The sequence below is a fragment of the Myripristis murdjan genome, chromosome 3 (assembly GCF_902150065.1).
Source record: "Myripristis murdjan chromosome 3, fMyrMur1.1, whole genome shotgun sequence".
NCBI classification, from domain to species: domain Eukaryota; kingdom Metazoa; phylum Chordata; class Actinopteri; order Holocentriformes; family Holocentridae; genus Myripristis; species Myripristis murdjan.
The window spans coordinates 46,327,795-46,354,148 of record NC_043982.1 but is presented as its reverse complement, the minus strand read 5'-3'; the positions used below and the strand labels follow the sequence as shown (position 1 = coordinate 46,354,148).

Sequence of the window (26,354 nt, the reverse complement as noted above, 5' to 3'; positions counted from 1 at the left end):
GGAGGAGATGTACTCGACAGTCCAACACCAGAGACACCAGATAGATGAACTCCAGCAGGCTGTTCGAGAACTGGAAGAGGACAACCAGTCACGGAGAGGAGCACTCAAGAGACTGACAGAGGAGCTGGCATTGGCTCACCACTCCACCCTGACACGGACCCGGCACCAGGAGACCCAGGGTAGGAAACCAGAACCTGTCATCCAGACATCTTCAGCCTCCCAACCCCCAATGACCCCCACCCCTACCATGCCTCTTCCTCCGCCCCCTCCTGACACCATCGACCAGAGGACCCAGAATAGGAAACAGAGACATCTCCTTCAATTACATCTTCTCCACCCATCATGTCTCCCACCCCTATCCCCTCTCCTCCTGACCTCACAGCATACAACACAGAAATTATATTCCTGTGTGATTCCAACGGAAAGCACATCAATATGAAACGCCTCTTCCCAGGTAAAAGCTCCAAGATGTTTTGGAGCCCCACCACCTCAGACGCTATGGAGAAGCTGACCAATACAGACCTCCAGTGTGTTAAACACATGGCACGTGGCAGAGAGAGCAAGTTCAGCAGCCCCCACAGCCAGGGTAACCATATCGACCCTGTTGCCAAGAAGAGATGTTCCCCAGCACGAGATAAATAGCATCAATGCTATTCAAATGTCCACATGGTACATCACGCAGAGATCCTCTATCAGCACCTGTATGACCGCCTACACCTCAACCAAAGGGGTGTGAGACTGTTTGCCAAGGATATTAAAGATACAGCTCTAGACCGCAACAGATCAGCACCTCACACCAAGAACACAAGGACAACCACCCACCGTAACACAATCCTATGCCCCAGCCCCATCTCTTCGAAGACCCAGCACCACCACGCTGTGCTACACCTCACCTCCACTTTATCAGGGACTCAGTACCTCCCCACCACTCTACACCTCAGCTCCCCCTCCCCAGGGCCACAACCCCATTGCACCTTACTCCACCCCATCTCCACCTCTTCAGGGACCCAGCACCACACCACTGCTCTACACCTCAGTCCCACCCCCTCAGGGCCACAAACCCAACCCACTCTACACCCCACCTCTACTCCCTCTTCAGCAGTTTGTTCTCCCATCTCAAGCTCTTCAAGAACAACACAGTTGGCAGCAGCAGCAACAGCAGCCTCCAGTTCAGACCCAGGGCCAGTCTCCAGCCCAGAGAGACAGCTACGCAGCCACAGCCGCCAGACTCAACACTTCACCAACTGAACTGAGACTAGAGCAGATAAGAGACATGGTAACCCTAATCTACACTAAATTAATAAGCTAATGGAAGGTACGACAACATGTAACATAATTCATCATTACTGAACAATCTTTTCTCATCATAACATTTATTTTACTTGTAAATCGGATATTTTCTAGTGATACACTGTTCTGTTAAAGAAAAGAAAATAGCATCTTTTTCGATAACTGGAATATTCAGGGCTTATCCTCTTCTGCATTTGGTTTGAAATCAGCAAACCCTGAATTTGTAAATAATATTAGAAATGTAGATATAATAATATTGAATGAAACTTGAATGAAACAAAATCTAACCTAACCCTAACTAATTGTCCATAAAACTATACAGAATGTATTATACCCTCTGTAAAACACAACCATATTAAGAATGGCAGAGACTCAGGTGGTCTACTCCTATGGTACAAAAGGGAATATAAAGATTACATCACACCAGTTAAAAAAGGAAAAAAAAAAAATCACATTTGGATTAAAATTAATTCAAGTATCTTAGAAAACAACAGAGATATCTACCTATGTGCAATATACATTCCACCCTCAAACTCCCCCTATTATGCAGATGACATTTTTGAGGAACTCCAGAAAGAAATTTCCTTCTACCAAAGTCTACGGTCAGTCTTAATATGTGGTGATCTAAATGCCAGAACTGGTAGAGAGCCAGATTTCATTAACTATGAAGTTTGGTTTGATTTGAGCCTAATTGGTATGTTAAACATTTTGTTGTTATTTGAGAGAGATTCTGGTTGAGAGTAATGATGACCAATTTGTGTATATTTCTTTCTTAGATGAATACTGTTGACTTAATATGCAAGCCACCTTTGCTAGCAGTATTTTGAGCTGGATATTGTTTATTAATATAAACTCTCACCTATAACTGATTTATATTGTATTTAATAATTATTTCTCTTCTAAATGAAAACAGCAGGGTGAATATATTTTATTTGTTTATTCCAGGGCCACACTTACCCATATATCAGCTGTTAATCTGCCTATGTTGCCTGGACACCAGTAAAGAGCCCATACTGTACATCTGTGTCCTTGTGATTCTCTGACCAGAACACCTCCATATCTTTTCACCTTACTCAAAAGAACCTGTAAGAAGTTCATACTTCCTTATAGGTAGTTTTCATGATATAAAATAAAATGAATTAAATGATTCTCTTTCATAGTCTAATGCTAACCTCTCCCCACCTGGATCTACATTTTAGTTGTCTAAAAGTTAACCAAATCTAGCCTCTTCTGGGAAAAACAGTTTTAGCCAAATCCTGTTCATACATGCACAGAAAAAAATATGGACAGCTTGTGGCCATGGACGTGAATCTGTAGATTAAATTTTCTGACTATTGTACGAACGCCCGTGAGATGGTTGTATTTTTATTTGATTTAAAAGTGCCTTCCTCTGTTCAAGAGCACAGGCTGCAGGATATCTGCCATCTTCTATTCACAAACTGATGATTAATTAAATTAAATTAATTTCTTGTGAAAGATTTAAAACACAGGAAATCTGATCCAGCATCACTGATCTGACCTGGAAATAGATCAATTTAATAATTAGAAATATCATAAAAAAATACTTATTTTTCTAGGAAGGTTATTGATCAAAATACTAATTTTTCTAATCATAATTATTTTTGTTTATGTTTGCTCTTAACTGTGAAAATTTCATTGCCAAAGTTACTCCCAGAGATAAGTTTTTTGTAGAAAGACACTTTTCAAGCCCCTGAGGGTTTTGAGGGCATTCTCCCTCCCATTTCTGTTTATTTTGTATCTTTTATAGTTTTTTTAATGTGTAAATAAATAAACCAAAACAAAACATACCACACATTCTGCAATTCTTTCTCTGCTAATTTGCTCGTTCCCACGTCCCACTGACCCATTTCCCCTCTGCTCCCCTGATGTCACCTCACCAGACGGAGTGTGTGTGTGTGTGAGGTGAGGTAAGGACACACTGCAGTGCAGACACACTGAGTTGTTATGTAAGCTCTGCTGATCACATCAGTCAGACAGAGCAGGAGGGGGCGGGCAGAGCCGGATGCTGGATGCTGATTGGTCGACGGGCTGTCAGTCAGCCTGCAGCTTCACCTTCTGCACCTTTTATTTTTATTCTGTTTTTAATTTTTGTTTTCATTTCAGTTTAGTTTCCAGGGTGGGTTTACTGGTTTCAGTTTAGTTTTTCTTGTTTCAGAGCTTTTATTAATTTCATTATTAGACATATAACATATAATATAACATATATACATACATACATACTGTAGGAACCATATATTGCTTTATTGATTGATTATTTTGTGTTCAATTAGTTTCAATTGGGGGGGGGGTTGACTCCAATGATTTAACATGTTAAATTATTATTATTATTTTAAAAATGTAAATTACTTTTCAAACACACCTGTGATAACACAGATTGAAAAATAAGCCAGAGTGATACCTCCTCTCTGAATAGACAAGCTAAGCCAGTGTGCTGCTGTTAGCCAGTGAAAATAGAGCAGAGTGGCGACTCTTCACTTTGTTACACAATCTATGTCAGTGCGCTGCGGTAGCTGGAAATCTTCTGTGCCTTTGCCGGACATACGTTCATACTCAAAAACGACATTTCATTCAACTTATGTAAAATCCTGCCATATTCCGCGTAGCTCTGTGTATATATATTTATAGATATATAGATACAGATATAGAGACAGAGATAGATATAGATAAATATATATATATCTATATATCTACATCTATATCTATCTATCTCCCTTAATTAGCAGTGAGAGAATGCCAAGAGTGTGCAAAGCAGTAATCTGAGCAAAGGGTGGCTATTTTGAAGAAACTAGAATATAAAACATGTTTTCAGTTATTTCACCTTTTTTTGTTAAGTACATAACTCCACGTGTTCATTCATAGTTTTGATTCCTTCAGTTAGAATCTACAATGTAAATAGTCATGAAAATAAAGAAAACGCATTGAATGAGAAGGTGTGTCCAAACTTTTGGCCTGTACTGTATATATATGTATATACACGCACACATATGTAGACGGGGTGGTGTTTGACTGAGGGGCTTCAGGTGAAGTGAGGTCAGACTGTCGTTCAGACTTTGTGAGAATTAATCTTTACTGTCATATTCCTAACCAGTTGGTCGATACACACACTCACACGCCCCACCTGCCTCACCTGTGATGTGCCTGGTGTTTTAAGAAGGAAATCATTTACCATCTTTGTCCCCGGTGAGAGGACTCACTCACTGCTAATTAAGGGACTGCTGCAAATTTAAGAGCAAATCAGTTTGAGTTTGGAAAATAAAAGTGCAAAAACCCTCCGAATGCCAAATGAAATCTAATCATTTCTTTAGAAAAATAATAATAAAAAAACTATAAGAAACCTCTCAACAAGTGCTCTTTCATTTTTTAAATTTTCTTCTTCGTCTTCCTCTCAATCAGAAGAAAGCAGCTGTTCATGTGTGCATACTGACTGCGCATGTGTATGTGTTTATACTGTGTGTGTGTGTGTGTGTGTGTGTGTATGTGTGTGTGTGATTTGGGCCTTCCAGCAGGAGGAATGATCTGCATTACCACACCAACATCATCAGGGTGATGATGTGCCTCCTGCTGCTTGTTTCTCTCTCCGCCTGCAGGGCGGCGCTGCTGCATCAGACGCGCTCAGCCTGCAGCCCAGACCCACTTCTGCTAATGGATGGCCTTCCCTGAGGGGCACACACACACACAAGCCATGTGGCTTTGTAATTTTTTTTAAAGTGGAGGAAAATGTAATTTTTTTAGTTTGCGAGATGGTGATTGTACCTCTGGGTTCTCAGGTTGCAGAACTGTAATTAATCCACACTCGGCCGTCGCTGAATGTGGGTAAACGTCTGAGTGTCTGCTGGGTAAAATTTGTAGACCAGCTTCTGTATTGTGTATTTCCTGGAGAGAGCTGCTGTTGGCTGCCTCAGTCTGTTCGCGTGGTCGTGCCTCAGCTGCTCATCAAACCGCAGGATTTCCTCTCACCGTCCGTCAGGCTCTTGTTCAGTCTGAAACACACGGTTCCATGTGCAGGTTAACTGTGGAGCAGAGCCGCAGAGAGTTATCATTATTACTGCACACAATTAAAATCTGTATATAGAATCACATATGAGACCAACATGATATGCTCAATACAGCAAACTGTAGCTGAGTAAAAAGTCAATTTATTATTTTTGTCTGGAACATTTTTCCACCCAGCAGCCACCTGGGCAGGGAAACCAAAAAGCTGATTTTGGACCCTGCATTGAAATACCCACAATGCCTTGCTCTACACACCTCAGACAACTCCGCCCATGGCCGCCTCTTGTCTGGTCTCAGAAAAACACGAGTCATTTAAACTATGATTAAATCCTGCTGCAAAGCTGTCACAGCTGTAACCTGCATATCCACTGAAAGAAAGTTAGTAACTGAAAAAAAAGATGTGAGAAAGATAATTCTGCTCAACACTCATAACAACTTCAGGCTGCATCGATCGCTCCCTGGTTTCTGCTTCTATTTCTTTCTCCAGGAAGGAAACCGTGTTGTGTTTTTGTTAAAAAAAAAAAAAAAAAATCGACCTGAGGAGCATCTTGTCGCTCAGACAGAGAGCACACACACATCAGAACCCACCACATTATAATAAATTACCATTCATTAACAAATCCACCGCTCGTCTCCGTGGTAACCTGAGGCGGTGACATCGTCCTGCATGGTCACCGTGGTTTCCGGCAAGCCGTGGTATTTGTCGGCGGTGACCTGAGCTTTCCGCTTGACCTTTAAATGTTAACCTGCAGTTGTAACAGCGAGGATCTGTGGCGGCGTGGCGTTCACATGGATCTCTGCGGGCAGGATGACATCACCGGGCCGGCCGGGGAAATCCTCCTCACAGCTGATCGATGCTCAGAGACTCGCTTTTTGTATTTTTTCTGCTGTATTACAACAGCTGTGTAAAACTTTCAACATATATGTAGCACCCCAGCACCCTATGCTATTCATCAATTACTTTACCTCAACTTTAACAAGAATGATGAGGTGTTTGGGTTTGTTGTCAGGTAGATACTACAAAGGTTTACCTATGCTGAGTGAAGTAAAAGTACTCTGACTGCACTCTAATTACTAGAAAAAAAAAAAACATTTAACAATAGATACGTACTTTAACCACTGTTTTAAATAACTGACCCCAGACGTTTATAAATGAAGAAAAAAAACCAAAAAAACAACGGTTTACTATTTGCTTGTTTTTCAAATAACACATAAAATATACTCACTTGAAAATAAATAAAAAAATTAATTAGACCCTTTAAAATACACAAATAAACTCTCAAAAACAAACAAAAATACCTTCAGCAAAAATTAGCATATCAATCAATTTCTTTTCCCCAGGAAAATACACAACTTGGCTTATTAAGTACCCAAAATGTTCCTCAACAACCTATATATGTTCTCAGATTTATGTCAAAATGTCTCTTTCTCTCTGCTTATCACTGTACACCTAAGGTGAACTCAGATCAAATAACACAGTTATTAATAACTTTCAGTGGGCCCACACACAAACACACACACACACACACACACACACACACACACACACACACTCGTGTTTCCATCACTTCTGAGGACATTACATTGACTTACATTGATTTCCTGGAGATTTATCCTAACCTTAACCCTAACCACTACCTGCCTAACCCTAACCCTAACCTAACCTAAACCTAACCCTAAAGTTATCTTAGCTTTAAATCAAGTCTTCACCCTAACATTAATGGTGCTCCCTTATGGGGACTTGCTTTTTGTCCCCATAAGGGAGGCAAGTCCCCACAACGTGACTGTGTAAACAGATTTATGTCCCCACAACATTAGCAATACCAGGTACACACAAAATATGCTCGGGTGCGGTGCGGCCATCAAATCCTCTTTTCCTGAAGTGGATTTGAGACTGGAGGCTCAAAGATAAATGAAGAGTTCATTTGCAAAAACAGATAAAAGCCATCCTTAAAATGAATACACCTTTTTCACCGATACTGCTTGTAGTACACACACATATACACACACACACACAAAGCATGATTTAGGATAATAAACATTATGCCAGGCTAAATAAACATATAAAAAATAGAAATAAATATAAAGTAAATTCTAATAAAATTCAAAAAAGTTTGAAAAGGTTTAAAAAATTGAAATGGAGATATGTTTTTGCAAATGAACTCTTCAAATACAAACAGTCATTAGTAGTCCTACCAGAAGCTCCGTCCCCAAAGCCCCGCTCGCTGCTCCTCTGAGCCGAGAGGGCGGCTCCGCACCGCCCGGCCTCCACGCTAATGCACAGAGGCTCTGAGGCTCTCCTCTCACGTCGCCGGAGGTGCAGCAGGGCTTTCCCCGGTCCCCAAGTGCGCTGTGTGGCACCCTCTGGTCCGCCTCTCCTCCCCGGTGCACGGCGCTAGCTTGGCGGCTAACAGCTAACGCTAACACTTAGCGGCTATTAGCTTAGCGGCTAACAGCTCGGCCGAAAAAAAAACACCATAAACTTCAGCAAAATGAAATAAACTACGACACTTAACTTAGCGCAGCAGCAGAAATGACTCGCTGTGAGTTTATACTGCAGGGATACTTTTATCCAAACGCCTTCAACACCACAGCAGTCCGTGTTTTATATTCCGTTCCTCACAGCCTCCTCTCTCCGCGCACCTGCGTTTCTCCGCGTCTCCGCCCCAGGGTTGCCAGGTGTGTGAGACAAAAGCAGCCAAACAGCAACCCAAAACCAGCCCAAATCCAGCCCAAAACCCGCCCAACCGGGTATAAAAAGGGCCCAAAAATCAGCCCAACACCAGAACTCAAAATATGCCCATAAAAATCCATATATGTTGCTTTTAAAGTCCAACAGCATTGCTATAATTGCAAAATGCACTATAATATCTATAAAATAAAAAAAGTCTCTCTCGCTCTGTCTCTCTCTCTCTATGCCCTGTCTCTCTCTCTCTCTGCCTGTCTCTCTATGCCCTGTCTGTCTCTCTCTCTCTCTCTCTCTCTATGCCCTGTCTCTCTCTCTCTCTCTCTCTCTATGCCCTGTGTCTCTATGCCCTGTCTCTCTCTGCCCTGTCTCTCTCTGCCTGTCTCTCTCTCTGCCCTGTCTCTCTCTACCTGTCTCTCTCTCTGCCCTGATGCCCATAAAAATCCATATATGTTGCTTTTAAAGTCCAACAGCATTGCTATAATTGCAAAATGCACTATAATATCTATAAAATAACACCATAAACATTAGAGGCAATTTCCCGAAACAGTTCTTTCACCTATTTAATTTACAGTATATCAGAACTTAAAATATAATATGGGATACCTCACTTCAGCTCACAGGCACTGGGCAGAGTGGTGCTGATGATGTGATTGGTCATGTGCTGGTCACGGAGCCCCTTAGGGGACATGTGGGGAAAAATTTAGTAGGGTTAAAAAAAAAGGGGGTGGGAAAAAAAAAGACAATTTTTTTTTTTTTTTTTTAAACTTTTTGCGAGATCGCACAACTGTTTTTAATGTCTATAAACTGCCGCTTAGGGCCCCAGTTTGGCAGCGGCGGCCCTGAGGTTTATGAATATGAACAGCAGTGCAGAGGTTTAGTTCCAGCATCCAAGAGATGAGAGAGACAAGATATGTGGCAAATATTTCTGTGCTCTCTGCATCGGGTCATAATTTATCGTTAATATGTGGCGCACATAAAACAATATACACACACGCACACACAGACACACACGCACACACAGACAGACACATGAACACACACTTTGAGCAGCAGCATGTGTAGCAGCTGGCTGTGAAAACCTGTTGCTGGAAGAGTTTTTATCGTGTAGTCTGGTCTGAGATGTGTGGCAGTCAGTGGAGCTCAGGCTGCTGATCCAGGATCTGTAACATAGAGCATAACAGGAAGTGGGCGTGGCCGTGTGGCGACCATCCTGTCGGCAGCTCCACGCCGGGTCAGAGGACGCCTAACAAGCCCCCCTTTGGAAATACATTGAGTGGGCGTGACCTGGGAGGTGGTAGGTGTGGTCTAATCAGTGTGTAGCTCCGCCCCCTCACGCCTGTCTGTTGACGGAGGCAGGACGTCTGTCCCAGGTCAAACCTCAGCTCCTCTCCCGTTTTCAGGCTGTTTGCTTTTCGGGCCGAGCCGTGGCTCAGCAGGAGCACACTGCTGATGGTGGAGCCACGGCCTGCAGGGGGCGCTGTGGCTCACAGGGGGCGCTGTCTCTCTCTGCCCTGTCTCTCTCTGCCTGTCTCACTCTGCCTGTCTCTTTCTGCTCTGTCTCTGTCTCTGCCTGTCTCTCTCTCTGCCTGTCTCTTTCTGCTCTGTCTCTGTCTCTGCCTGTCTCTCTCTCTGCCCTGTCTCTCTCTGCCTGTCTCACTCTGCCCTGTCTCTTTCTGCTCTGTCTCTGTCTCTGCCTGTCTCTCTCTGCCCTGTCTCTCTCTGCCTGTCTCACTCTGCCCTGTCTCTTTCTGCTCTGTCTCTCTCTCTGCCTGTCTCTCTCTGCCCTGTCTCTCTCTGCCTGTCTCACTCTGCCCTGTCTCTTTCTGCTCTGTCTCTGCCTGTCTCTCTCTCTGCCTGTCTCTTTCTGCTCTGTCTCTGCCTGTCTCTCTCTCTGCCTGTCTCTCTCTCTCTGCCCTGTCTTGTTCAGTGTTCAGTCTGATGAGTGGTGGGACAGGAGGTCAGGTGCTCCTGTCCTGCAGGAGGAGGTTGGATCATTAAAGTGGACAGACGAGGAGTTCAGATGGTTAATAAATCAGAGGCGGCTCCTCCAGGCGCCCCTCGGCAAACGGACCGGCGGCTCCGGCCGCTCTCTCCGCTCTCTCCTCCGCTCTGCCCCGCGGGAGAAAGAGACTCCTTCTGTCGCCGCTCTGCGCTCAGCTCGCTGCTGAATTATGGAGGAGAGCTGCAGGACGGGGCGCCGGCGGCGAGGAGGAGGAGGAGGAGGAGGAGGAGGAGGAGGAGGAGGCCTTCACACAGAGAAACACAGAGACTCAAAACACTGCAGAGCAAGCCTCCATGCACTGCCACAGCCCTGTGTGGACATGTAGGGTGTATGTATAGAGATATACATATATCTATAGATATCTATAGATATCGATATCTCTATCTCTCTCTCTCTCTCTATATATATATATACATATATCTATATCTATTTATAGATAGATTTATATATACATATATACACATATCTATATCTATTTATAGATAGATTTATATATACATATATACTTATATATATACATATATATATATATATATATATATATATATATATATATATATATATATATATATATATACAGTACAGGCCAAAAGTTTGGACACACCTTCTCATTCAATGCGTTTTCTTTATTTTCATGACTATTTACATTGTAGATTCTCACTGAAGGCATCAAAACTATGAATGAACACATGTGGAGTTATGTACTTAACAAAAAAAGGTGAAATAACTGAAAACATGTTTTATATTCTAGTTTCTTCAAAATAGCCACCCTTTGCTCTGATTACTGCTTTGCACACTCTTGGCATTCTCTCCATGAGCTTCAAGAGGTAGTCACCTGAAATGGTTTTCACTTCACAGGTGTGCCTTATCAGGGTTAATTAGTGGAATTTCTTGCTTTATCAATGGGGTTGGGAACATCAGTTGTGTTGTTAAGTACATAACTCCACATGTGTTCATTCATAGTTTTGATTCCTTCAGTGAGAATCTACAATGTAAATAGTCATGAAAATAAAGAAAACGCATTGAATGTGAAGGTGTGTCCAAACTTTTGGCCTGTACTGTATATATATATATATATATATATATATATGTATGGAGAGAGAGAGAGAGAGAGAGAGGGAGAGAGAGAGAGAGAGAGAGAGAGAGAGAGAGAGAGAGAGAGAGAGAGAGAGAGAGAGACTATCTGCATGTTAGGGAGGTTTCTACTGGGGTTTCTGTTGTTATATCCATGTCTCTCATGTCTTCTTATGTGCTTCAGCGTCTTTAAAAGTTGAAGCCAAAGGCAAATTTCCACTTTGTGAGCAATAAAGAATCCTGCTCATGAATAAAAAGTGTGACTTTCAGCAGGCAGATTCAGCAACAGCGTGATCGTGTTTCTCTGCACTCGCTCTCCCCTCGACATGTCAGACGGTTAAAAATGTATTAGAGGCTGACAGACAGACAGACAGACAGGCTGGCAGACAGACAGACAGACAGACAGACAGACAGGCAGGCAGGCATACAGACAGGCAGGCATACAGGCAGACAGACAGACAGACAGGCAGGCAGACAGAGAGACAGGCAGACAGACACAGTGTTAACAGCACAGCTCATTATTTAAACTGAAGCCGCTGTAAACTGTCAGCATGCAGAGCTCAAACTGTTCAGGCACTGAATTTAATTTAAAAAATGAGGAAAATATAATAATCAAGTTAGCAAAAACTAACCAAAAAAAAAAAAAAAAAAAAAGACCAGAAACTTACCAGAAGAGAAAAAAAAACCTTCAAAATTAACTTAAATTATTGTAAATTAAAATAAACCTATATTTCTGATTATATACAACATATTTTCATATTCTATAAATTAAAACTGACGACCAAACTCTTAAAAACTTTGGGACATTACAAAAAACAAGCCAAATTAAATAAAATAAATAATGTTTGACTGACAGGTGATCCTGGGACTTAAGCAGGGTATTAATTGATTAATTGGTTCATTTGTTTTGCCCAGAAGTGAGGAGGAGACTGAAAAATCTGATCTCCCAACAGAGGTCCAAAATAAATCAAAACGTGGTAAAATCTTTGGTGTTTTTCCTGAAAACGTTCCTCTGTGGCAAAAGAAAAGAAAGTGTTATTTTTTGGGCGGTGCAGCGACTGAGCCGCCCGTCTCTGTTCCAGTGTCCAGCTGGAAATCCTCCAACATGGCGTCCCACATAACCACACACACACACACACACACACACACACACACACACACACACACACACACACACATACAAACTCTGACAGAAAGCGTTGCATATTTCAGCAGCGCCTCGTCCCACTGCAGTTCTGGGTCAGTGTGTCAGCCCAGAGGAAGGCTGGGAGATTAACCCTTTCATGGCCGGGCTTTTATTTTTTTTTTAAGAATTTATTTGGAAATTCTCTTTTCAAATAAATTTTAACATTTATTTTCCATTATGTTTTTATTTATTTATTTATTTATTTAGTTTGTTCTGTGGCAATTTTATAGTTATTTTATGGTGATGTTCTTGTAATTTAATTTAAATACATAATTATAATAATCATAAATACTTTCCATAAATTAATCATTTTGAAATAATTCTCTGGTGGTATTTTATTATTTTATGGTAATGTCTTCATTTTCTAATTTTTTTTTTTTTTGGCATTTTTTTTTTTTTTTTTAACTGTTGCAAGTATTATGGTTTTGTTTGTTTGTTTTTTAATAGTTTATTGATCTCCTTTTTGAAAGACATACAGTGAATTTGTTTAGGTTTGAAAAGGTTAAACACAGGCCGCCCAGGCAGCTGCAGTGAGCAAGAGAACTGAGCCTCTGAGTGAAGTACTAATACTGTGCTGGTATGTGACTGCAGTAGAAATAGAAGTACTGTTCCTCTGCTGGTATGTGACTGCAGTAGAAGTAGAAGTACTGTTCCTCTGCTGGTATGTGACCGCAGTAGAAGTAGAAGTACTGTTCCTCTGCTGGTATGTGACTGCAGTAGAAGTAGAAGTACTGTTCCTCTGCTGGTATGTGACTGCAGTAGAAGTAGAAGTAGTGCAGTAAAAATGTCCTGCAGTAAAAGTCCAAAGTGTCTCACTTCAAATGTCCTGGCAGTAAAAGTGACTGAGCTCCTTTTTCCAAACAGTAACTGTGTTAGCTGGGATCTTTTCCATGCAGTTAGAAAAGGAGGAGAGAACACGCTGCACACTACATGCTTTTAAAGGGACATTACACTAAAACTGAAGTGAGGACCCTGTAGACTCAACTGACACATGTGGGATAAGGACATCATGTGATGGTTGAGTCTACATGGTCCTCACTGCAGTTTTTCATGGTGCAGCTTTTAATGTGAAATTTGGAAAATGACCAAAAAGTAGAAGCAGGTTCCTCTTCTTGTCTATGCTGACTGAGCTTTTATTGTGAAAGGTTCCACAGTCTGCCAGTGATCATCTGTTCTCTGTAATGGATCTGATTTAAAATGGAGTGAAGGACAAAACTCAAGCAGAAATGGACTGAAGGAAAAGTCAAATTTCTGACACGAGTATGAGTTCACATCAGTTCCTTCCTCCTGTGGTTGTAAAAGGAGGGATTTTAAAACGAAACCACTGAGTAACTGGACCGCCGCCACCTGTCTGTCTGTCCCTCCCTCACTCTCTGAGAGACAGACAGACCCTGGACTGATGAGGAGGAGGAGAAGGAAGAGGCAGGGGGGCGTTCAGGTGCAGACAGATATTAATACGTGTCACAGGAGTTTATGAATGCATTCCTGAGGAAAAGGGATAATAATGCTAAAGTGAGGTGAGGCCAGCAGGCTGTCGGCTCTGCAGGCTTGGAGCCGCGAGCAGATAAACCTCGGTGGCGGCGAGGAGCGCGGGGCTGCAGCCGCCGTGTGCCGAGCACCACGGAGAACGTGTGCAGGATGTTCTGTGGTTTCCTGGTTCCTCCACTCGTTCCTGCAGCCCAGAGTTGAAAAGGGCAGCGCTGATGAATATTCTAATCTGGCCTAGATTCCCTGATTAAGCCGCGCTGCCGTTTGAAGACAACGCCTATTATTAAGTCTTGAAATATGAAAGGGAAGCGGCGGCAGCAGGATTCATTTCTGGAGGCAGTCAAAGGTCAGGCGCAGATAAACAAGCGCTCGGCGAGCGGCAGAGCGGCCCGCTTTCCGCTGACGAGGCGGCTTTCTCCCTCCGGCCACATTAAATCAAACTGCTTTCCAGGTTACACTTTGATGATCAATGAAATCAACTGGATCTTTTTTTTTTTTTTTTTTCTAAAGCCTGGGCGTGTTTTCACAGCCGAGCGGAGCTGCAGGTCTTCCTGGTAAAACCGCAGAGCGATGCGTTCAGGGACCGGAGAGGAGACAGGATGAAGATCTGATCAGAGAGCCGCTCTAAGCGCCTCGTTTATCTCTCGCCATCAGCAACAGGAGGACCAGACGTGTCGTTTCTGAAGTTTTCACACGGTAAATAAGAGCAGAGTCAGAGTGAGACGTCTCACGTCACGTCTCTGCTCACACGTTCAACATTCAACACAGAAAACCGTGAGCAGCTTCACCTCACCTGCAGGATGAAGAGTGCAAGTCCACCCTCACCCACGAAAAACACCTCTTCACATGTGAACATTTACCTTTATTCCACATGTGAATTAACATTTTCACATGAACCAGCTAAACCAGTAGCTAGGCAGCTAGCCTCTAAAAATACTTGTTTAAGTTCGGTGTCAGTTTTATATAATTTATTCAGACCAGTGACCAGTGAGAAATTACATGAATCCTCATTTTAGTGCTGCCTGCTTTTTTACTTTAGTCATGTTAAAACCCCGTCTAGCACATATTACAACCATCAGTCACAGTAATTAAAACAAAGCTATTTCTTGCGTTATTTATAGTTCATTTTCACTTCAAAAACGTAAAAAAGCATTTGGGATGTGTGAGTTTGAACAAACAATAAAGACACACACGTTTCCAGTTTGTAGAACTCAAACATCTAAACTGACTCCACAAACAGCTGCACATGGAGCCGGACGGTCCTGCTGCAGCAGCAAAAACCACACCACGTGAACGTATTCAGTAAACATCAGTCTCCTCTACACACACACACACACACACACACACACACACACACCTGAAGACACACACAATCTGTTTGCAGTTTTCTCACGGTGTTTTCTCACCAAATCAGACGTGACATCTTGCTGCTCTGGGCCTGCTGTCGTTTCTCTGGAGTTAGAAGAGAAAAAAGAGGAGAAACAGAAAGAGAGAAAGAGGTGAAGGTGGACGTTTAGCTCATCTTCAGACTGCCTGTGAACGGGCTCAAAATCCATAACAAAATCCATTGAATCAGCTGCCCCAATCTGGATTATTACAGGAGCTGCTGAACAGATTAACAGAGAGCTCTGGTTCCACTGGGGCTCGAACCCAGGACCTTCTGCGTGTAAAGCAGACGTGATGACCGCTACACTATGGAACCACATGACTGCTTACCCCATTGTTGAACAAACAAACAAACAAACAAACAAACAAACAAACAAACAAACAAACAAACAAACAAACAAACAAACAAACAAACAAACAAACAAAAATAACAAAAAATACCAAATCACCAGAAAACTATCAAAAGGTTGAGGGAAATTAAAAGAAAATTCAACCAAAAAATAAAAAAAAATAAAAAAATAAAAAAACATATTAAATAAATAAAATAAAATTAAATAAATAAAATTTGCAAAATAAATTGTCAAGTGCCTTGACAAGAAAACTCTGTTAACAATTATTATAATTCTATATTCAAGTTCACAAGAGATATAATTTGCTAATTATGCACATTAACAGATTTTTTTGGTTCCACTGGGGCTCGAACCCAGGACCTTCTGCGTGTAAAGCAGACGTGATGACCACTACACTATGGAACCACATGACTATGACAACCATTAAAATGAAATAACAATAATAATAAAAAAAATAGCAAAACAATGTTGTTGTCAAGCAATATTGGGGGAAAAAAAGGTAAAAAACAAAACAAAACAAAACAAAACAAAACAAAAACAAAACAAAAATCAAAACAAAACAAAACATGAAAACAGGGAAAAGACTACAAAATTAGAGGGAAACAGTAAATGATTACTTTAAAAAAAAACATAAAAGTAGCAAAATAAGTTGTAAGTCACAAGAAAATTATATTAATAATCATTATAATTCTACAATAAACATTTAACACCATCCCACTTGTTGTTGTTTTTTTAAATAACCACCAAAAAAAACCCAAGAAAAAATAATCAAAATCAGAAAAATTACAATAAAATTACATGAAGTTACCACAAAACTGCTGAAAAAATTGAAACAGTGAAAACAACAAAAAAGACCAAAAATTACAAGAAAATGATTAAAAAATGACCAGAATATTGTAAAAAAAAACAGTAAAAAAAGCAGTTTTTTAAAAAAAAGTAGCACTACAATATGTAAAATAATTACAAAGTAAATACAAAATACAAAGCAATAATTATTATTCTATAAGAAGGAAATGATCCCCCCAAACAATAACAACAGCGAGACCAGGTAAAAGTGTTTAAATACCTTACAAATTAAAAGCCCTGGCCCTGTTGTGTCTGTGTTTGCTGAGCTGTTTGTCACCGTCATCTGCACAACATGTCCAGACAGACACCACCAACGAAGAAGAAGAAGAGCTCTGGGCCGACAGGTGTTTGGAGGACTGACATCACAGGTGTATCTTCATTACTTTTCTTCATTTCCACCATAAGTTTGTCTCCAAAATCACACAATGAGTTTCCAAACTGACACCAGGTCAGGTTTCCACGTCACAAACATGCCGGCGTAAACTTTTTCAAACACAGATTTTTGTTTTTAGCCGCGACAGGTGGAGAGAATAAAGACGATGAAACACAATCCAGCAGATTGTTGTAGGCGTCAGTCAGCTGCTGGTCCTGATTCACATCTCATGTTACAGTGTGTGTGTGTGTGTGTGTGTGTGTGTGTGTGTGTGTGAGGTGGTGAGCTGCACAGGTGGAGGATGTACTGCAGGATATAAGGCTGTACTTTATTAGAGTATTGTTAATGTTATGATCATTATTGTTTTAATTTATAGGTTCACAGCAACAACAAAACAAAAGCGCTGTCACATTTTTCAGAGAGGAAACGATCAAACAGCTGAGCTCCCCTCCCTCCACACACACACACACACACACACACACACACACCCTCCCTCCACACGGCCACAGAAATATTACAGGCAGCCGTGTGAATGTGCTCTCAGTGTGTGTCACTGTAGGTTCCTGGGTGTTTCTGAGGCCTCAGGCTGGTATAATATAATAATAATAATTAGTGTTGCAAAGGGGTGGAAAGTTTCCGAAAATTCCCGTGGGAATTTTCACTCTGGAATATTGGAAATTTTCAGGAGATTTTTGCTGTCACTTTTTATCCTATTTTTCCGAAAAATTCCCAGGAAAATTCGGCTCAGGAATTTTGGGAATTTTTTTTTTTTTTTCTTGTCATCAATTCGAATGAGGTTTTTAAAAAGTTTCCATGGAAATTTAAGCTTGGGAATTTTGTTGTTGTTGTTTCGTTTTTGTTGTTGTTAACTTAACATGAATGGAAATGGAAACCCTAATCTCCTGAACTCAGGACTCACCTCTAACCCAAAGGCCACAATGCCAGCATACTGTAAAATCATCATCCCCATACCCAAGTGTGTGAAATAAAACTTAAATATAAAACTTATTATATAGACAGTCACCTTTGCATTTTGGTGGAAACAAATATGTTGCATGATTCAATGCAAATTCAACTGTGCACCATGATTCACATAGGCAAATAATTTCGAGCACATTTGATCATCATCAATCAGTGGCCTATACTCCACTAGGCTACAGCTCTTCCACTGAGACAGACGATCATCACATCAGCATCACGATTCAATTTCCTGCATTTCTATGCATTTTAATGGGTAGTTTGAACCACTTCACATGCACACCTTAACAATAGTACTGCACACAGTCCTATGCCTGAATTAGCAGCCTACACCTCTTACTAACGCTGTATAACTGCTGGTCATTGCATTAATATCCTACAACAGAACAGACATAGGATAATTATAGAGAAAATTTTTGATACCATTCGGATATTTACATAAAACGCCCTGATGGATCAGGTTAATTTCATATGAACAACAGATTTCCCGAGCATTTATATGGGCTACGCAAACTTCAATCCACATGATAAAAATGAATCCACGGACCACCAAAGTAACTTTTGACTGTTTAATTAAATCAACTTAAAATGACTCTGGCACGGTTGGAGGGGGTGTGCTCCAGTAGGGTACGGGCGCTCATGCACGAGCACATGCACGGTCACGCACACCGCGCGGTGCTGGCCAGCACCGAGCAAGCACTGCTCCCCCAAAATTTCACCGTGTTTCCAGCCAGGGGAGCTCATGTCACCACCAGGGGAGCTGTGCCTCCCTTTGCTCCCCCTTATTTCCCACACTGGTTATGCCAATATTCTCAACAGTTTGACTCAGCTAGGGAAAATTCCCAAAAATTCTCTGGAAATTCATTATAATGTAACATGTTTGCATGCATATCTGCTTATAACAAACCAAAATGTTTATTATGTATACATGCATATGACCGGGTGAATGCAGTGAATATAAATTCCCAAAAATTCCCCCCAAATTGCTGTTTATTCCCGTTAATTTCCGAAAATTCCCATGGAAATTTTCCAAATTTGAAAATTCTGGGAATTTTGTAAAACTAATAATAATATCTGATAACAGCACTAAACTGCACACCTGCTGGGCTCTGGCCTTCAGCATCCAGTTGCTTCAGCAGACTCAGAATCATCCATGTTTTCTTCCCGGGACGTCCTGCCGTCCGCTCTGTCCTTGACGAGCCCAGCGGTTCAGGTAAACGTCGTGATGAACAGCGGCGGCAGATTTCTCCGAGAAAAAGCTATTAAACAGGAGCAGAAATAAGAGCGCCGTGGGAATAAGAAGTCATTTTGCTCTTAAAACGCCCCAAGACAGCTGAGCCCGCTGCGGATTAGCTCTGCGCCTCACAAATTAGAGTGATTATTTTTCATGGCTATCCTGAAGAGCGAGAGCGAACTGTGTCAGGCAGACGGAGGAGCTCCACTTCCTGTCTCCGTCTCCGTCTTCTCCTCTGCCTCTCCGATCAATACAGGATCATCTGAGAGGTTATTATAAACACTGATCAATAAGCAGATGAGGAGGATTTCTCATTAAACACCTCAAATACGTCATTAATACACATTTAGACGCAAATAATGTCAAAGGAAATGTTCTGCTCAATTAATTATTATTAACATATAACATACAACATGTGTCTGTGAGTATTAGTGTGTATGTGTGTATGTGTGTGTGTGTGTGTGTGTGTGTGTGTGTGTGTGTGTCTCTCTCTCTCTGCTGTGACCTGTGTGTCAGTCCCGCCAACATCAGATCTGATGATGCAACACTCCTCCCTCCTGTGTGTATGTGTGTGTGCGTCTGTGTGTGTGTGTGTGTGTGTGTGTGTGTGTGTGTGTGTGTGTGTGTGTGTGTGTGTGTGTGTGTGCGTCTGTGTGTGTGCGTCTGTGTGTGTGTGTGTGTGTGTGTGTGTGTGTGTGTGTGTGTGTGTGTATACCTCCTGCCATAGTAAATTCCACACTACACACTAAAGAGCTGAAGCTTCCCGTAACAGAAAGCTCACAGGTTCGGCCCCCTGTCAGCTGTGTGTGTATGTGTGTGTATGTGTATGTATGTGTGTGTGTGTGTGTGTGTGTGTGTGTGTGTGTGTGGTCACCTGATCCCGGGTGAAGCAGCTGTGTTAAATATAGATCAGTATGTGGCTACTCTGCACTGTGAGGCATAAACAAACCAACTTCCCCAAACAACCCCGACACACACACACACACACACACACACACACCACCACCACCACCAAACACTCATAACGCTGTGGAGTGAAAGTTATTAGAAAAAAAAAAATCATATTTATCATATTTATATCTAATGATCAGGTCTTGATTTTTTTTTAACTTGCTGAACTTTGTTGCTTACTTTTTTTTATTTATTTTGCTCATTTTCAGGCAATTTTCCTGATTTTTTTGTAATTTGGGACTTTTTTTGCTGCTTCATTTCAGGTCGTTTCCTTGATTGTTTGTGTTAATTAAGTATTTATTTATTTTTGGCAATTTTCAGATCATTTTCCTGGAACTTCTTATTGATTTCTTGCTTATTTTGGGGTCTCTTCAGCTGATCATTGCCTGTTTTGCATGTTCTCCATGTTCCCCATGTTCCTGTGTTTCTGAAGGAAACATAATGAACGTGTTGACGTGTCAGAGGGTTTTCCTTCATGGAGAGGAGAAGGACGAGGCTGCCGTGTCGGGCTCATTGATGTGACGGCTCTGGTCTCATGATGCCAGAGGCTGGTTTTTATTTGAAGCTTCGCTCAGCTAAACTTCTGGTTCCACTGGGGCTCGAACCCAGGACCTTCTGCGTGTAAAGCAGACGTGATGACCACTACACTATGGAACCACTGGGTGGGTGGGTGTGTGTGTGTGTGTGTGTGTGTGTGTGTGTGTGTGTGAAGAGTTGTGATATTGATATATATCACCATCTGCTAACATGTAACACGACATATTAAATCATCAATCAAACCTTTATTTTGTCTGTGTGAGATTTGAGTTGGTTTGTGCTTTTATCACTGAGCGGCTGTGTGAGCACGGCTCATCTCACCACTTAACTTCATTCATAACATTCTGCATCAAGTCTGTTCATTTAAAGGAGCAGTTCAACCAAACATGCAAAACAAAGATGTTTTCCCCCCTCCCTCTACAGGTCAGGCCGTCCAGCCAGACCTGTAGAGGGAGATTTCCAGTCGGTCTTTGGGAACTATTTCCTGCTGCAGAACATCTGCAATCTTTTTTTACTTTACTTTTACTTTTATTGTCAGACTAAGTCTGAAATTTGTCTTGCACCTTGGTAGCTCCATTTAACATGACACAAACATTTAACATGACATTTTACAAACAGCATTATACAAAAAAAAAAAAAAAAAAAAAAAAAATCTGTATCAATCCATGGAGTTTTAATTCATACAATGACAATGTCTTTTTTTTAAATGAAAATTTCCAAGAAAAAAAATCCAGAATATCCTCACAAATTTGTGAGAAAGTCAAAATTCTTAGACTAAACCTTTGAAAACCAGCTGTTCTCCTCCTGTTGGGATCCAGTCAGAAGGAAATCCTGCTGGTCTGAGTCCAGAACCCCAACCTCCTCCTCAGCATCTGGACTCTGAAGAGACGTTGCTGTGACTTGGGCCGATTCAGAAGAAAACAATCTGCTGATTCTGGGCTCAGATCAGCAGGATCTCCTCGTTCCTGAATCTCATTGTAGAAGAAAAGCGAATTTTCACTGTTTTTTTCTCAGCATCCTAAAAGCGACGTGTTGCCCCCATAAAGTTTCACCGCCGACATCAGGACCAATCACAGACGAGGGGGCGATGAAATGAAAGTTTGTCTTTTGTAAAAATAACTGAGATATAAACTGAATCACCTGTCGTCCCGCTCGCAAGACGACTTTGTGTCCTGAAAGTTGTGCTTGTGGTGAAGGGTAGCGAGGCCCGAGCTGCAGGTCCAGAGTCCCAACAGGTGAAGCTGTGACTGATCACAGAGCACGGCGACAGCCAGGTGATCAATAATCAGCAGCCTGAGCTGGAAAGTGAAGCACAGAGAGGCTGACAGCAAGGACTGAGCAAGGAGACGCAGCCCTGCACAGCTGACAGTGATGGAGCAGCTCTGTCTGTGTGTGTGTGTGTGTATGCATGTCAAACACGCACACACATTCACACACATGCAGCATGTGTATGTGCACACACACACACACACACACACACACACACTCAGATGAGTTTTGAGCCGGTCCTGTTTACAGAGGATTTGTGCTGCCTTCAGGGGCGTCAGGGATTATTGTAACATGATGTTTGAATTGATTTGACAAGTCATGACACCTGGACAGCTCCAGAATGAACACAAACCAACACATCTTTTCATATCAGAGTCTCTTCCTGTGGGGCCAACCTGGGGGCCCGGGGCCTCATGAGGGCCAACCTGGGGCCCCGGGGCCTCAAGAGGGCCAACCTGGGGGCCCGGGGCCTCATGAGGGCCAACCTGGGACCTGGGACATGAAGAACATGGAAAAACCATGATGATGAAATATGGAACCCTTGAAATATTTGTCTTTTAGTTCTTGTGATGCATGATCAGAACCAAGCTGTTGTTCCTCTGATTTTGAACGTTAGATCGTTTGCTACCATTCCTCTTCTAATTACTGCTTCTGAAAAATAATGACATCACTGATTACTTGACTTTTTCATTATTTGACTAAAACCCAGATCAGCACTTATCAGAAGCAGAGAACAAGACTGACCTGGGATCAGTTTCATATTCATATATATAATCATAATAAATGAGATGTAAAAAATCTGACCCGAGACCAGCAGAGGGGGCAGACCAACGCCTCAGCTCTCATGACGTCTTTCACAAAGTGCTGAGCTCACATAACACAAGTGATGAGAGTTTTATCAGAGCAGTAATCTGTAATCTGACCGCTGAAACCTGAGATGTAAAGACGGCTCCCTGGGCTGGTCTGACCTCAGCGCTGTGGCTGAGCATGACCTCTGACCTCTGACCTCTGACCTGCAGCCGCGGGATGCTGCGGCCGAGCCGTCCCTCCAAAACCTGTGTGAGCGGTGAGTCTGTTTCTCAGCTGAGCGAGATGCTGCTGAACGCAGCTGCACCACCTGAGCTTCACGGCCAACACCTCAGCAGACGTCTGGCTGACAGTGTCACTTAAAGGACCGTTCCACTGATTCTGAATGTTTATTTTCCACGTCAACATACCGTTTATCAAATCCTGCATCAAAATGTGAGTTTGTGGTTGAAGCAGCCGCCTTATAATGTTCTGCTTCTCAACATTCAGAAACCACACAGCTGATAATTGGCTGTGGAAAGCAAAATGTTTCCCCGCTTAGGGACTATTTTCCCTGGCGGAGGAGGAGGAGGGTTTGAAAAAGTCCTGAAAAGCCAACAGTGCTGCTGCTTTTAGGAAAACTCATGTGGAGGACTTTATTGGGCTGATGGAAAACTGGAGTGAAGAAAGTGTGAAGGCTCTGAAAGTTCATGTTCATATCGTCGTGGAATGAATGGAAACCAGCGGCTGGAGGAAAGGGAGGAGGAGTGATGTGGCAGCTCTGAAACCCCACTGCTCGCTCTGGGAGGAGAGCAGCAGGAACATGATCTGGAGACTAAAACTCTGAACATGCAGGCGCTCGGGGACGGTCTCTTAATTTTCAATGTAAGGAGGACAAACGGTGGCAGTGAAAAGCAGAACATATGTTGTTCTGGATGAGGATCAGACAGAACTATAGTGAACATATGGCCGCTGTAACACCGACAATAAATAAATAAATGAGGCCAGTGTTTCAGTGCGTGCAGCGACACTGCGGAGGTCCCCGGGGAATCCCCTCAGATGCTGCCCCGCATGTCCTGACTTTAAGAAAATGTACCGAGGAAGAAGAACAGGACACCAAGAGGAGCTCAGACCAAATGAAGGAGCTTCTGAATTCTTCTACGATTTGTATTAAAAAATCAATAAATAATATAAACCGGCAGACCATCTGTATTCTTGGCATGTATTTAATATGAAGAGAGAGTCCTCCAGTATGAGATGTTTCCTCCTCCTGCTCCTTCTCTATGCCTGTAAGTGAGTAAGGGTGTATTATTTGTTGTGCAAAACTGAATGAATGAATGAATGAATCCCTCATCCGCCACCTATCTATTACCATACATTTATTGTTTGTTATCTGTGTTTACAACATCTATTGCACGTCTGTCCATCCTGGGGAGGGATCCCTCCTCTGTTGCTCCCCTGAGGTTTCTTCCTATTTTTCTCCCTGTTAAAGGGGTTTTTTAGGGAGTTGTTCCTCATCCGATGTGACGTCTAAGGACAGAGGATGTTGTATTTTTCTGTAAAGCCCGTTGAGACAAATTTGTATTTGTGATTCTGGGCTATACAAATAAATAAAATAAAATTGAATGAATGAATATATTTTATGTTTTGAACAGCGTCAGTGGACCATGTACTGGACAAGGCTCTGTGGTTTCTGGTGGCAAGGGCCTAACTGTGCACAAAGAAAGAGAAAATACCCATCTGCCCCTTCAGTATATGGTAGAATATATGTTCCTATCTATGGAGCAGAGGGTCGTAGGGACCCGGGGTGAAGAGCGGTGTGTTCAGGGTCCCTGAAAACCCCCGGGCAGACGGAGGTTTAGAGTCAGTGGGAGGTTCAGGTCAGCAGATATGAGCTCACTGGATCCTCCATTATTAGTGAATGGGAGATATGTGGACGCAGAAGTTGTTGGTCGATACTCGAGGTTGCATTTAGGAGCTCGTTTCGGGTCACTGAGACACATTTTTAATAGCTTTTTAACCGGACCATACCTCCATGCTAAATTTATTTATTTATTTATTTATTTATTTATTTTTTACATATTTCCGTAAATATGCTTTTGGTATGTAGCCTAATTTTTCCCCATTAGACGCATATCCATGTTCACCACTGCTGGTAAAGGAATAATTGTAACTGGTTGGTGTGTTTAAAGTCAGTAAGAAAGTAAGACACTGAGCAGAACAAAACAAGCCACTGATTAGTCCTTTAAATGTGAATGCAAATGGTCGGTGTCGTCCTCACATGTCCTAAACGTACAGATTTTCATATAAAAACCAGAGAATTGTGGGAAAAGCACTTTAACCTGGCTGGTGTCTTCAGTGCGTTTCAACGGCAGCAGTTCAAAAACAGTTTGGAAAAATCTCTTATGATCTTGGATTTATTCGCTGTGCGTACACATCCGCCTCACCCGCTCGTGGTGGCGTGTGCTTCGACCGTAGCCCCTCATTGGTCGATGCTCAGATGATGTTTCAGAGACTGACGCCGTCTGTTTCCTGTCTTGCAGGCGCGTCGGCGGCCGTGAAGAAGACACACACATGTAAGTCCTGACTGTTTTCTTCTTATTGATTTATTTGTTTTCCCACATCAGCTGTGTGTGTGTGTGCGTGTGTGTGTGTGTGTGTGTGTGTAGCATGGTGGTCATGTTTCCTCTGAGTGCTCGCCATAGAACATCCACTGATCTACTAAATATAAGCAATATTTCACTAGAATAACAGTAAGATATAAATGACATGTCATCAGCATACTGACTTATCTATTTGAATTTGAACAAACCCACAGGACCCCTGCTGTGTTATTATGAAACCCACCAGAGTTCTGGGCAAGATTCGCCCACCAGGTGTGGATTAGGGTTCTGGTTGGGTGACAGTTTATCATGTCAAGCCTGTTTTAGCAAACGGGCAACAGGCTGACAGATTTTATAACCAACCACAGCACTGACAGGCTGGCCCAGAACACTGGTGGGATCCATAATAACGCACCCCAGCAATAACTGAGGGCTAACATATTGATCTGTCAGTTTTTGAAATATAAAATAATTTATGTGAAATATGATTAAATATAATTTATGTCTTGTTGATATTCCTAAAATAAACCCCGACCCTTGACCGCTGTACTTTGCATTACAGCCACATTACCCTCACATTATTACTCTTTATTAGTTTTTATTACACTTTTCCTGATTTGTTATTACCTTAATAAGTTTCTCATTTGATCTCAGCGTTTGTATTATGTGTTTTTTGGCAACAGCCCACCAAAGTGTGAATGTACTTGATGACTAATAACCAATTTAGATTCTGATCCGGATGTATCACTTGACGTTCTGTTGAATATTTATAGAGATCAATCCAAAGACAGTGGAACCGACGTCTCTTTGGAGGATTTGGTGTCGGTTCACTGTGAGGAACGAGCAAATGTCAAGCAGCGGATCATGTTCTGTGTGTTCTGGACGTTTGTGGTGTTTGTGCTCCTCGCTGACTGCTGGGACAGGGAGGGTTCCTGTGGGGTTCCTGTGGGGTTCTGGGGGGTTCTGGGGGTTTTGGGAGCGCCGTGGCGGCTGGCCTTCAGTTTGTTGCCTCTGTAGTGATGTCGTCTGTCCAAAATGTGGGGAAAAAATCACTCTTGTGGATTTGTTTGATTGGTTTAAACAGTGCAGATGATGCCGACCCACTGAGACAGTTTCATCGGTCTATCTGCATAAAAGATCTCGGGCAGACTATGGTGGCCTGTAGAGGACAGAAATAGGGACATAATCCTGCTGCAGAATACTTGGCTAGCCATTAGTGCAGAAGTTATTATTATTATTTTGCTGCTGACTGATTGTTTACTGGAGCCTTTTTTTTTTTTTTAACTTTGACTGTTTGA

General features: G+C 42.2%; 1 long non-coding RNA gene and 3 other non-coding genes across 4 annotated transcripts; all 4 read right to left on the bottom strand.

The window, feature by feature from the left end:
- Positions 1-4,827: 4,827 nt before the first annotated feature.
- Positions 4,828-7,668, bottom strand: LOC115356964 (uncharacterized). The gene is made up of 3 exons (XR_003928057.1): positions 7,501-7,668; positions 5,065-5,291; positions 4,828-4,967 (listed from the first exon to the last, which is right to left on the bottom strand). It is a non-coding gene; the product is annotated as an uncharacterized LOC115356964 (long non-coding RNA).
- Positions 7,669-15,372: 7,704 nt separating this feature from the next.
- trnav-uac (transfer RNA valine (anticodon UAC)) lies at positions 15,373-15,445 on the bottom strand. The gene has a single exon. It is a non-coding gene; the product is annotated as a tRNA-Val (tRNA).
- Positions 15,446-15,811: 366 nt separating this feature from the next.
- On the bottom strand, positions 15,812-15,884 carry trnav-uac (transfer RNA valine (anticodon UAC)). The gene has a single exon. It is a non-coding gene; the product is annotated as a tRNA-Val (tRNA).
- A 4,561-nt stretch (positions 15,885-20,445) lies between these two features.
- trnav-uac (transfer RNA valine (anticodon UAC)) lies at positions 20,446-20,518 on the bottom strand. The gene has a single exon. It is a non-coding gene; the product is annotated as a tRNA-Val (tRNA).
- Positions 20,519-26,354: the final 5,836 nt, after the last annotated feature.